Genomic DNA, 14135 nt, shown 5'->3' with positions numbered 1-14135 from the left:
ATGTTTAATAAAAGTGACGTTTGCGCCGAAGATAGGACTTTGTGCATCGTCTTTATCCCACACCCCAGCATCACATTGTTATTGGTTATTGGTTCTTTATTATGTAAACAGATTTATTTTTCAAAACGATAACATGATCTAAAGAAATTACAGAAATGTCTGTATACTTGGTCATATATCCAAGATTAATTTTATGTAAAAGCACACAGTAAGAAATTGTATGTAAAAGCACAGAATAACTTGTTATAGTCACACTGCCCGTCACAGTTTTATTATTATTATTATTATTATTATATTATTATTATTATTATTATTATATTACTATATTGATTATGTTTATGAGGCTGATATGGCCAACTGACTTCACAGCAGATATCCAAATTCTAACATCAGTGATTACCTCTGAAAATGGAGACGGACGTTTTCCTGAGATTTATGCAGGAGTTCATGCCTCTGTGCACCATTGTGAACATTATTCAAAATAAATAATGTTTCAGTTCCTGTTTACCTGCAGGATTCTCACACGGTGTGGAGTCATCTCACTGGGTGGTACTATTTAACCTCTAACACTACAACCCCTCTGGGAGTTAAATCATCTCATCTACTCATTTAACTATGGAACCAATCTCATAAAGGAAATGAACATAATAGTCTTATTTACATGCAAAGTTTCTTTGAAACACTGTTTTTCCCATGCAGCTATCTAGAAGGCGTGAAGTAGATCACCCATTTCTTCCACTGAGTGTAGGGATGTATTCTTCCCCTTTGCAAATAACTCATATTCACTCGTGTACTGTGTGGGGTTTCTTTCCCTTGTATATGAGTCTGGAACTTGAGTTTGAGTTTGTGATCAATGGAGGTGAGTGTTCAGGTCAAGGTAAGACTCTATGTCCTGGTGGAGAGACAGGTGGAGGTAAGTGAGCGCAGTTATAGCGCAAACTCCATTTTATGAGGTCACAAATTAAGATCTTGGACTTTTGGTGTGTGAGCATTGTCCCTTTTATGGTGTCTTTGAATCACACGTGCTCACTGTAAGGAACATGCTTGGTGTTATCTGTTGAACTATCTTGACTGTTCCTGTCTCCACACTTTCCACCCCCAATTTCAGCTTATGGAGATCAATTCAACATGGGTCTAAAGTGGATTGAGTGACAGGTATGATAGTGTAAAACGTCTTTCCCATCAGGAGTTCAGCTGAACTATCACCTATGAACTATGTTGGATTTACATGATTTGCCATGAGAACCAGCCTTCATGTTTTTCACTGCCCTCTCTGCCTCAAAATAAGCCTATTGAAATCTTGTACTGGTAATTGCAAAAGTCTTATGAGAATGTCTGAAAACACTAACTAGTGAACTGTGGACCATTAGTTATAACCCAACTTTTGTCCATGGTCTTTTGGGAAAGTAAACAATTAAACAAACAAAGTCACCAAATTGACCTTGCCATTGGTACATTCACTTCACATATGTCACTGTTTGCCACCAGCTTTTGGAGTTGTGTACCAATACCTGACCACACATTATCTTTCTGCACTAGATCTCTCTACTGTGTCTTCTCCGCAAGGTGAAGGAGAAATATCTTAAGGTGGTTGGTTACTGATCGCATTAGAAGTTGTTTGTTCTCACATTCATTTGTGATTGCTCTTATATTATCTTGAACTGCATGCACACCTTAACCATTGGTGATGTGGTCCATGGATAAGCAATATTTCTGATTCAACATTATCCCTGTTTTATTTTTCTTTGTAGTTTTTTGAATATAGCATAAAGGTTCTGATCATGCTCTGTCTGAATTGCTCCAAAGACCAATGTGTAATTTGTGTGGCATCAACCTCCCGGCATATCCTCCGGGGTTTGCATTATCTTTTTTTGCAATATCTTTCCAAACATGGCAATTAAAGTCATGAGCAGGGCAAATTTCTTGGTGAGTGGGATCTCCCACTTCCACCTAATTTCTAAATTAAATGAAAAAAAAAAGACTTTGTTCCTCCACTTGCCCGATTGTGAGTTCAACAGACTTAAGGAGTGTCTGCCTTTTACACTCCTTTATTCTTCAACTTTGTTAAGTCAACACATGCTATTGCACCACTGAGGTGTGGGACAACAACCATTCTTGTGCATCAATCTGGTGGTTGCTCTTCCTTTGAGATCACTCCTTGCTGCTCCATACTTTCAGTTCCTATTTTACTTTTAACATTAGGGGTGACATGGAGCTGACATTGAAAAAAAGTGGCATTTTAGAGCAATTTGAGCAAATTGTCATCACAGACTAATGACAATTCAAGCTCACTATGTCAATCCCAGTAATCTCCTAGTGCCTGACTTGCTAGCCTTCTCCAAAGGGAAGCCTTCACACCTGACACAACTGCTCTTATGCTTCATGCTGAGCATGACTGAACATACCAAAAATACGCATTGTATCTTGACCTAGCCCATGAAATATATTTGTTGGGTTTTTTTTATTGCAGTCTTCTGAATATTCCTTTCTTATATAGCTCTTCTGGTACCACTCTAAAACCTGCTCAATTATCCACTTTCAATAGCACATCGCTGTTGTTGACTTTTAGTTTTATCAGTCAGAGCATCTGATGCATCTGTTTACTCTACCAAAAACTGTGCTGCCTCTTTTCTCTTTTGTTATTCATGGACATTTCACCGACAGCTCTGCACATTTGAGCACATTGCCCTTTCTTCCTGCACTGGTGGCAGTGTGCCTCTTCTGCTAGACACTATTTATTGTCAGTCGACACTTTGTTGCACCTTTTACATGGAGTAGCTCCCTGTAGCCAATATGTTTGCCAGGTATTCTGAAGTGCCCTCTGCTATGTGCAAACACCACAACGCCACAATAATGTCCACAGCTGCTTCACCTTTAAAGTTGATTTTCTCTTGATGCTTTTTCACCATTTTGGTGAATGTGCGTGATAGCTTTTACCAAGGCAAGCCCTGGGTCCAATGGCAATTGCTCAGATTGTTTCTTACAATCTTACAATTTAACTGATCTAACCCTAATCATTTCATTTTGCAATTGTTCACAGCCGCAAAACTCTGCTAGGCAAAGCAAAACAATTCTAAAGCTGTTGGCACTCTCTCCTGACTCCCAGTGTATCTAATTAAACTTCGCATGTTCAAATATTATGTTTCTTTGAGCCGTCTAACTAATTGCTCTGTACTCACTGGCTGACTGGATGTCAGCTGAGTGATCTGAAATGTCCTCAGCTTCATCTCCATCATATAAATGAGCCTGTTGACTTGATTTTACTCTGCTTGCAACCCATAATAGGTCTGGGCAATTCATCGAATTTCATCGTACATTGAAAACGACATAACTTTGCCCATGTCGTTATTTATGTTTTTGGCTTTAAATTATATCATATAACATATATTTCTTAACATATACTTAATATAAATATGTTATAACATATAAATATATGTTAAATATATTTAACTGTTCATATACTTTCTACTATATAGAATACTAAAAATTCTACTGCACGTGTAGTCTGTGACTCCGCTCCATCCAGTCAGCGACAGTGAAGCAACTTTTTTGTAAATTTTATAATCACAACAATACGATCTCTTTCATTAGAAAAAATAGCCCAGCTTTAATTGCTGAACACTTGTCAGTGAACTATAAGGCCAAAAAAAAAAAACCCAGCAAAAAACCCAAAATTGTTTATTAATCATAATCAAAGTAAAATGTCCAATTAATCATTATACTGATTTGAGCTCATATCGCCGCACCCTAATCCTGTATTTCTCTGATCATTTGAACTGGTTTTGTCTACGTCTATAGTGGCAGCATTTGACAATGACCCATTTTGCTGCTTTTTTAGCTTTAACAGCTACATATTACACAGTTTTAAACAATTTACCACAGTTCCATGAGGTCTTAATGAAATGTGTCTGTGGCACTATGTGGTGAAAATACCACAAGCATCATGCACCACAGCACTCATTTCACCCTGTTTAAACACCTCTGTTCAGAACAGCTGGCCTGAGTGCCTATATCTTTAAACGATAATGAGCCACTTCTCGCCCTAAATCCCCTCTTCCATGGTGTGTGCCAATACAAGTACGTACCCAATTAGATATAGATATAAAGCACATTTTCCCATAGCACAACATGCTAGAGTCACTAACCCTGATTACCTAAGAGAAACCTTGAATGCCGACCAGCTACAATTCAGGACAGGGTGCTGGGGTGAAATCTCTTGCAAATCTCTGTAAGATCAGCAGCAAGGAATATTCTGGTGACATCTACACCCATTTTCTCATTTTACTTTCACATTATTCCATGAAGTTCATCATAAAGACATTCAACTAACAAACCATTAGATCCGACTGTGGATCCTACAGCACGTATCGGCAACAACTTTCTAGAAAATTCCATCTGTTAGCCCAGCTGCTAGTGAAAGCTAGTGCTAAACAGCCAAAGAAACACATAGCATAATATTATAAATACTTACATTTCCCTAGTCTCAATTTTTGCAGCAGCCAGTTTGCATTGCTTCCACTTTTATGGCAAGTTTCATTGCCAGTGCTGACCCAGATTGGAAAAGCAGTCAGACTCAAAATGGGCAGCACACACATACATGTTTTTGCCGACTGTAGCTGGGATATTGTCATCAAAAATACATTTTATCCACTCAGCTTTTCTGTCCTCCGAGGCAGGGGGCTGACATAAAGCTTTTTGCTGGTCTGTGCAGCCAACAACAGATCAGTTTACGTTCTTACCTCTTAGTTTTGACATCATGCTAGTGGGTCCGGTGCTTGCAAGAAAATAATAGGTTCTTCTAAATTCTTAAAGGTCGTTCTAAACCTATGGGTGGAAGCATACTCAGATGGGGGCTTGTACAGTTCTAATGTGTCCCAATTCTAATGAGTATAAGCACTGTAAAATGTCATTTCTCACATGTCTCATTTCATGTGAGTGCTAGCTGTGCCACTTGGGCAACTTTCCCTCATTCTCTATCTTTCTGTTGAATTCCTGTGAGTTCCTTGTTTCAGGCTTGGGTGCCAGGTTCAGGATTCTGACACTGTGGTGTGTTAGGATGGCCTTAATAAAGTTACTCTACCGACAACGACAGTTACTGGAAACAGTAACATGCACCCCCACTGGGTGGTGCTATCTAATCCACAATGCACATAATACCCATTCAGGGAATAATTAGCTTAATATAAATTATTATATAAATACACACAGGCATGATCAGTTGCTAAACCTCTTCATTTTAACAATTCAGCATGAATTTGTCTCACTTATAATGGCAACTACCAATACTTTGGAATAAGGTTGATAGAATTACTATTACATTATTTTATATTTGCAGTTAGCCACACTGACGATATAGGCAGCTCCATCAGCCACTTTCAAATACACTGTTCACAAACATTTGCATACATTGGCTAAAGAAGCGTGACACAAATAAACCCCAAACAAACTTGTGAATTAAACGTAGTTTTTATAAAACACTATGACAAAGGAAGTCTAACTCCACACACCCTGCTAAAGTGGCAGCAGGGCTTACATCTGCACCCAGACGAGGCCCTAAGCACTTAAACCGCACCTGTGTCGGTGTTACTGCAGCACTGGGGACGTATACCGGGCCAGGACGTGTATACCGGGCCAGGACGTTTATACCGGGCCAGGACACGTATTACTCATGTGAACACCACACAGGGGGGACAAAACCATCATATTAGACGCGAACCGAGGGCACATCCACCGAACAGTCTTAAGTGCAGCGCGACCGCGCCACACCCACCGCATTGCAGAAGCTCGTCTCTACACCCGAGGCCGGTGAACTTGAGGAGGAACTGTGACACCAGCGATACGAACCGGCCGCTTATCAGGGACGTCCAGACATCTACAACCCGCCATGAGCCCTACAAACGCCACTACACCCTAATGTTGCAGAAAAACACGGGCTAGAGGGCAGCTACTTAATGTTTGAAGCATTGTTATTTATAGGCTATATAGAAGATGCGTAATTTGAGGCATTATAGCGACCTAAAGGTATTTGCGAGGTCGCACACATCACAAATCTAGACGCGTTAATCTACGAGGCGGTGTTCGTGTAATACGAGGAGCGCGAGGACGCGTCGTATCTAAACGATCATTGTAATTAAACACCTGCGTGTAGTTTAGGGCGCGCGCCGTCATCTATAAGCTATAACGGTACTGCGCTTTGCGCTCCCCAAATACATCTCTCTGCTACTGACAACACGGTTACATACGACCGAAAATGAGATTATGAATAGCAAAGATGTATATTTACCGACTCTGCTGTGTCGTATCAAGGGTGAGATGTTGTGCGGTCGCCCGGCGGTGTGTGTGTCCCCTTGTGCGCCCCTGCCTGCAGCAGCCCGGCTGACTGGCCACACTACAGAGACAGCGCAGGATTCTGGGATACTTATCAACCCTTACTCAACGCCTTCTTACCAACTTATGTAGCTCCTGCACACTGCAAGTCTATCCAAAACAAAACAAATCGCTCATTTAATTAATTTGCTATTAAAAGAAAACATTTACTATAATAATAATAATAATAATAATAATAATAATAATAATAATAATAATAATAATAAATATTTATACTTTATTATTATTATTATTATTATTATTAGTAGTAGTAGTAGTAGTAGTAATAGTAGTAGTACAATGTAGTAGCCTAATCATTGTTTGTTTTACTGCTTAAAGACTGGAGAGATCAATAAACCATAACTATGCTGTATAGTTCGACATGTGCTTGCAACAATCTCATGTTTGTTAAGTTTGAAATTTTTAGATAAACAGGATTGTTGTATTATGAACTCTTAGTCATGCCAGTGTGAAGGGCTACCTAGTGTACATGTCTAATACAGTACACCTTTTCCACATGCATAGTACACAACATGTGTAGATCTATTACACAAATCTCCAGTTTTGTTTGACTAATAAAATGCTTGAAGCAAACTGTAAGAAGAAGATTAATATCACTACAGTATACTGTTGTGACAACATCTGCATTATAACCTTCCCATCACAACAGTGTAATTTCATCCTTATTTATTTGGCTTTTATTCACAGTGAAGCACGTGTAACATTTCACATAATCTTATCATTTAAAGTTTTTCATATGTGAAATAAATATTTTGCTGATTATTTTATACAGAGGTCTGATTTTTTTAAACATTTGAACTACCTCAACCATTGATAGATTTCAAATTTGTTATATACACAACTATGCACAAAAAATCCATCTGGCCCCATCTGACTATTAGAATATGTATTAGCATGACATCAGGGCTAATGAGATGCAGCAGAACATATACTCTAACAGCATGGCAGACCATGTGATGTGTAACTGTCCAAACAGTATGGGAGCTGTGTACACTATACCTATCAAATCTGCTGATAGTTATTGTCATTTAATAAGATTTGGTGATTCATGCAATTTAGTGCTTATACCAGGTATGAGATCTTTTAACTATATTCAAACATGCCATTCACCTAATTTAGCATCTTAAAAATATAAGTACTGTGCATCCCTAAAACTGCCTGCTTGTGATTTCCTTCACTGCATTGCATGGCAAAATTCTGATAGCCAACAACAACATGCACAAGAGTTTGACCAAGAATCAGGGCAGCACCAGTCCCATATCACTGCTGCAGTGAACTCTCTATGAACTCTATTATTTGTCTTATAGCTTTTAATGACCACGGTAGCCGTCATCTCCACAAGACATTGGGCAGTGAGATGGATCTGGATCACTACCAGACACATATGGACAAGGACATGCAGGGTAGGGTTGCAACGGTATGAGATTTTCACGGTATGATAACTGTCTCAGAAAATACCGCGGTATCACGGTTATCACGGTATCACAGTTAGTTTGTATATTATTAAAAGATACACCGACCCTTAAAGAAATTACAACAAGTTATTTTTGTTCAATTAACTATTTATTGTAGAAACCTGGAACTATTGTATACAAAATGTGTCCTTTAAAAAAATAAGCTGTACACATGTTTATATAAATACTGCAAAATTAGAGAAACCTAAATCATGGATTTCAGTACAATTATTTAAGTTTAAATTATTTAATATCTGATAAACTCAGCCTGGGTCAGTGTCTGATCAACAACTGTTGTAAACGTCCGTTGTACTGCCAAATACTGCAGGAAGAGAGGATTTATTTCTGACATCATCACAATAGATTTCTATTTTAAGGTTTTCACACCGAGTCTGGTTTTAACATATCAAAAACAGGTACGTTAGAATTTGAACGCATGTAAATTAATAGCGTCTTTCACGTCCAGTGAAAGCAAGGACCATAAAAAGCTAGGTTTATACTTTCACTAGTGACCGTAGCACGCGACTCCGCACAGTTCTTTTGTCTTACGTTAACAAATACGAGCCTCTTTTAATTCCAGGACGAAACATGAGAGAACGTGAAGACGTTAAGATTGGGCGTTTTGGAAATAAACAACCATTAAATAATGTGATGAAAAAGCGAATTATTTCGAGTATATGTATAAATATTTAACTTAATTAAGTTTAAGGTGCTGGGAAATATTGAAACGGACCTTTAAAGTGACGTACAAGTGTTTTAATTCCACCTTTTAAACGTGTATGAATCCTGCAAACATGACTTTGTTCATTGCGCTGAGACGCGGCGCGCGCAAAGTTACAAAATTCGAGAGGTGCACGACCTCGCGAATCAACAGCGCGCGAGACCCTCGCGCACGGGCGGAGCCACCGCGATTCCGTCATTTTCGCCACTGATTTTAGTTTAGCTTTTTTTTTGTTAAAAAATGTGTTAAGTCTGATGCACTTTCTGCCATTCTCACTGCTGTGTGCTGAGTAGCTGAACCGGAGCGGAGTTGCGCATGCGCGGGTCAGTTTCTCCGCTGGCTTGCTTTTTACCGGTAATAAGCAAACGCACACGGTATGATAACCGTGCATTTTAATACCGTGGTATACCGTGAAACCGGTTACCGCTGCAACCCTAATGCAGGGTGACCTACAGGAACCAGCAACCTTGGTCCTGCTGGCACTGCCAGACATAATCTGGCAGCTCAACCTATGGGACAGCGGGCTGATATTTACCCAATATCACTGACCACACAAAGGGGCAGTCTTAAAGAGTGCTTGCCTTAAATTGCCTTTTGGTCCATGTCTATAACACTTATTATGTGAGGTTACAGGAATGGCAGATTCCACTGCTGAAAGGCTGATTCACAGGGCCAGCACTGCACAATGTTAGCACAGCATTAGCACAGCACTAGCATTGTGCTAGCACAGTGCTATGCCTGACTGCATTCATAAAGCTGGGCGGCTCCAGTAATGAGCCCTGCCAGGGTTGCAGTATTCAGTCCTCGTCCGGCCACGCTGCAGCCAAGGCATCCCTGTGTTCTACTGCCATTCCTGCACTGCTCTACCGTTCTACATGATCTATCTCTCTATTGCTCTCTTTCTCTCTCCGGATTTTGCTTGTTTTTTTTTCCTCAGTCCTCTCTCTCAATCACTCTCTGTCTCTCCTTGCTTTACACCTCTCTCCCCATGTTGGCAGTCTCATTCACTCTCTCTCTCTCTCTCTCTCTCATTTCCCTTTTCTCTCTCTCTCTCTCTCTCTCTCTCTCCAGGTTCTCTGCCTTTCGTTTGCCTCCCCCCCCATCCCTCTGACCCCACCCCCATCTCATCCTGGTGTATTCCCTGCTGTGCATCCTGATGAGTCTGGTCCTCTGGAATACTGCCTTAGTCAGGGTTCCCATCACATAACTGCACAAGGGCAGAGGAGCCTGACCAGACTGCAGTCTACAGCCGAATACAATGACAAGTCAAACGAACAGTTAGGACAATGTGTGTTAAACAGGTGCCAATCAATTTTCTATCTCTCCCTTCAAGTGTCATTTTAGATTTAGCTCTCTTGTCATTTCAGAGCTCTTGTCATTCGCTCCATTAAATTCAGCCTCATTAACACAGGCAAGACAATTATCTTGTGGGAAAAAAGAGGTACTGGAGTGAACAAATTCATTTACTGCTTGGCTGATTTCCACACACTAGGACAGTCAGTGGAGCATTCAGTCATATTCAGAACCAAATATGCCCAAATTCTTTAACCAGCTCCATCAAAACAGTGGTCAGCAGCTAGCAAGAACATAGATTACAAATGACTGAAGAGCCACTGCAGACTCACCCCTCATTCTACAAAGCTCAAATGGTCCATCAACTGATCTATAACAGCACAGTCATTATTCAGCACAACTGTCTTCTGCTCCACAAAGCTAATAACAAATTTATTTTGTTTGTCCGCTAGAATTCGGGGGGGTAAATAACTCATAATATCCTTAGCTGCTAAGCTCTAGATTATTTAAATATTCCAGAGTGACCTAAAAACAATCCACCTGGACACACTGAGTGGCAATTTCCATATCGCCAGTATTTTGATGGTGAGAGAGGCTGACCTCTCATGGAGGGAGCCAGTTAACTCATAGCCCGACTCTAACAGAGCTCTGCATCAGAGCAGCCAGGCAGTGGACTGGTATTACACCCACACGTCTGCTCACTGGGGGAGTTATTTATGAGATTTCTACACTTCCATTATAATGTTTCTTGTAGTCTGCCATTTTTTAACACTGTCTGTCAGGTTTGACTTGCTGCCAAGGATATAATTTTATCACCACCATTTAAAAATTGGAATATCTGCCCAATGTCAAAGTGAACTAAAGTTCAGATTTCATTCATCCTTTGTACTACAAACATCATCCTCTGATATCTAGACATCTCATCACGATTGGGATTGCCCTAAATTTTCTCCAGTACATTCAAACTTTGTACCCTGCAAAATGTGCACAGTATTTGTACAGTGTACATGTACAGTATACATTCTATTAAAACTGAACAAGTTAAAACACACAAGTCTGACAACACTTATAATTGAGCATGTAAATTATTGGTGCTCCCATCTTTAATCATTTGAAAGATCTTACAAACTGTGTGAATGACCTGGCAATTCTGCTGGGTTCTGAGATTTGTCATGTTTTATTCATGCTACTATAAGTGTCCTATTATCTGCCCTACATGTTCTGTTACCCCAGAGCTCCGTGCCACTGCCTTGGCCCTAGTCTCTACTAGAATGCAAAGCACACAGAACGAAAGAAGAAAAAAAACACTCCACTGCATTTGGTGAAAAAAGATGCTTTGACGCTGAATTATTTTGGAATAAAACAGTAGGTTCTACAGTGCAGTACAGTCCTGTACAGTCAGGTGATTTCCCCAGAGAGCACTGAACCCAGGTATTTAGGGTAGCTTGTGTAGGAGGAACAGCTTGATAATAATAAGACTCAGTAACCAGACTGGAGTCGACTGAACCTGGCTATAGGTCGTTTCAGACACACGCTTGGTAAAACGCCATTGCTCTTCTCTTTGTGCTGGATCGAGTTTCAACAATGACAATGCCAATTGATCTCCAATAATGATGTAGGTTTGTAGGATGGAGAACTGTTCTTTTTTAGGTTTGGGTTTTCCTGTGGGCAATAGTTCATATTGGTTGCTAGTGGAACTAGTGAACACATAGGGGTCAAGAGGAATATCAACTGTACTGGAAATTACCTGACAATCTAAACGATTTAGGCTGCCAGAAGCCACTAATTGTCTACAGACTGTAATGAACTGGAGTTGCAATATAATCAGTATCAGATGCCAGAGTTCCATGAGGCTCATTACTCAACAAGTCTCATTACTGACCATTTGACTGTGGAATTGAGTTGGTTGGATTAGTGATATGTGATGGTTCAGTTGTCCTCCATCTCTTGTATAAAAGTCCCATACAACTTTTATGTCAGCCCATTTGACTATTGCCTCAATTAGGTAATAGGTTCTAGATTTTACAGTCACAACAAAGCAAATATCTACTGTGGTTATTACAGATAATAACAACCACGTTGTAATTTTTTTTGTAAACTGGATGCATATACTGCATTTGTAAGATATACTGAAGTCAAAGAAGAAATGTGGCTCATATGTTTAAGGTTGTTTTGTTAACCAAGAAGTTGATAAAAAGCATTACACGGATACAGAAAAGAAACATGAACACAATCAATTCTGTGTCAAGTGGTTTGTGACGCACACACACACACACACACACACACACACACACACACACACACACACACACACACACACACACACACACACACACACACAAAAGCTTCCTCTTCTCTACCAGCTGTCATCCAGCATTCATTGAGACAGTCGATAACTGGATCACGCTGGGTCTGACTGACCCACCTACTACAGCACCAGCCTGACCCTGCCCACTCCAACTAGAAGCTCCTGATGAGACTGAGCTGAGGGGAGACTGATGGGACTGATGGGACTGATGGGAGACTGAGCTGATGGAAGACTGAGGAGACTGAGGGGAGAGTGAGCTGATGGAAGACTGAGGAGACTGAGGGGAGACTGAGCTGATGGAAGACTGAGGAGACTGAGGGGAGAGTGAGCTGATGGAAGACTGAGGAGAGTGAGGGGAGACTGAGCTGATGGAAGACTGAGGAGACTGAGGGGAGACTGAGCTGATGGAAGACTGAGGAGACTGATGGGAGACTGAGCTGATGGAAGACTGAGGAGACTGATGGGAGAGTGAGCTGATGGAAGACTGAGGAGACTGATGGGAGAGTGAGCTGATGGAAGACTGAGGAGACTGAGGGGAGACTGAGCTGATGGAAGACTGAGGAGACTGATGGGAGACTGAGCTGATGGAAGACTGATGGGACTGATGGGAGACTGAGCTGATGGAAGACTGAGGAGACTGAGGGGAGACTGAGCTGATGGAAGACTGAGGAGACTGATGGGAGACTGAGCTGATGGAAGACTGAGGAGACTGATGGGAGACTGAGCTGATGGAAGACTGAGGAGACTGAGGGGAGACTGAGCTGATGGAAGACTGAGGAGACTGAGGGGAGACTGAGCTGATGGAAGACTGAGGAGACTGATGGGAGACTGAGCTGATGGAAGACTGAGGAGACTGAGGGGACTGAGCTTCAGTCAGGAGACACCAGATATCACACTGATGACAAATGAATGACCAGAAATGCACTGGCCCACAGTTCATGCAGCGGGCTGTTCAGTTCAAAGGCTGCAACAAAGGAACATAATCTCATTCAAAGGTGTCCACGATTCCAGGTGTTTTTCCAGTTTTGTCACAGTAATTTTCTAATAAGAATCAGAATTCCACTCAAAACACTTTAAGTAGCATTGACATGTAGCTGTATTAGAGAAATGCAGGCTTTCCAGTTGGACTGTGCCTTTGTAAACATATATTTGGGTTTGGTGCTATAATATGGTTAAAGAATTACCTGTAGTATCCATAGCATTTTGTTCACAAAGCACAACAGAACTATCACAGTATTAGTACCTCTCAAAGTAACACACATAGTGCTATAGTGTGTCGTGTGTAACAGGAGTGTGAGTTAATATGCTCGTGAGGGACGCGATGAACACACGCCTGAGCAGGTCTTCTAGATTAGTCTCCTTGTTTTGAGGATACACATCCCAATCTGACCACCTCAACAATGTTTAACCACATTTTAATAATGTCAAAGGGATGTGCAGCTTTGAGCCCATGTTAAAAAAACAACTGGTATTAAAAAAGAAGAGAGTCGTTCCTTTTCTACACTCTCTTCTTTTTTGGTACCAGTGTTTTTTCAACATATGCTCAAAGCTGCAGAGAGAGACAGAGAGAAAGAGAGAGAGAGTTTTGCCAGTAGAGCCCAGTGACTCTCAGTCCACACAACCAAGTATGAGTACAGCATTCTCACTACAACAACAAGCAGTTGGGACATCCTCTCTCTGCAGGCTCACCAGCTGTGGAATCCCCACCATCAGTATTTGACCAATGGCATTGCTGAAAGTCAACCCAAATATAGACTAGTCACAAGACACTACACACAAATAAGTATGAAGCTTGCTTCATGCTTACAGATCAGTCTGTAATTCTATACCCTGTGCCAACAGCACTTCAAGTAGAAACATGCAAAGCTCATATGTCTGAAGAAAGAGGCAGTCAAGATATCATAGCCACAGCAAACAGGCTTCTCTCTAGCCAGACAAATAGTGCTTGCAAAGAATTTAATGACACTTCATT

The 14135-nt window shown here is 40.8% G+C and overlaps 1 protein-coding gene across 10 annotated transcripts in view; it reads right to left on the bottom strand.

Annotated features, from left to right (window-relative positions):
- The window catches only part of epb41l3a (erythrocyte membrane protein band 4.1-like 3a), a 60756-nt gene extending 54315 nt beyond the window's left edge, over positions 1 to 6441 (bottom strand). For 9 of the 10 annotated variants that reach the window (XM_076971424.1, XM_076971429.1, XM_076971433.1 and 6 more), the window contains exon 1: positions 6284 to 6441. The gene's annotated coding sequence lies outside the window, so the exon portion shown is untranslated. Of the gene's footprint in view, positions 1 to 4739; positions 4825 to 6283 lie in introns of all 10 variants that reach the window. The other variant, XM_076971425.1, reaches the window with a different exon arrangement.
- Between the last annotated feature and the right edge of the window lie 7694 nt (positions 6442 to 14135).

This window comes from Brachyhypopomus gauderio, chromosome 13, assembly GCF_052324685.1.
Source record: "Brachyhypopomus gauderio isolate BG-103 chromosome 13, BGAUD_0.2, whole genome shotgun sequence".
In the NCBI taxonomy this organism is placed as follows: Eukaryota; Metazoa; Chordata; class Actinopteri; order Gymnotiformes; family Hypopomidae; genus Brachyhypopomus; species Brachyhypopomus gauderio.
The sequence above is the reverse complement of the archived record's forward strand: the minus strand, read 5'-3'. Positions and strand labels throughout refer to the sequence as shown.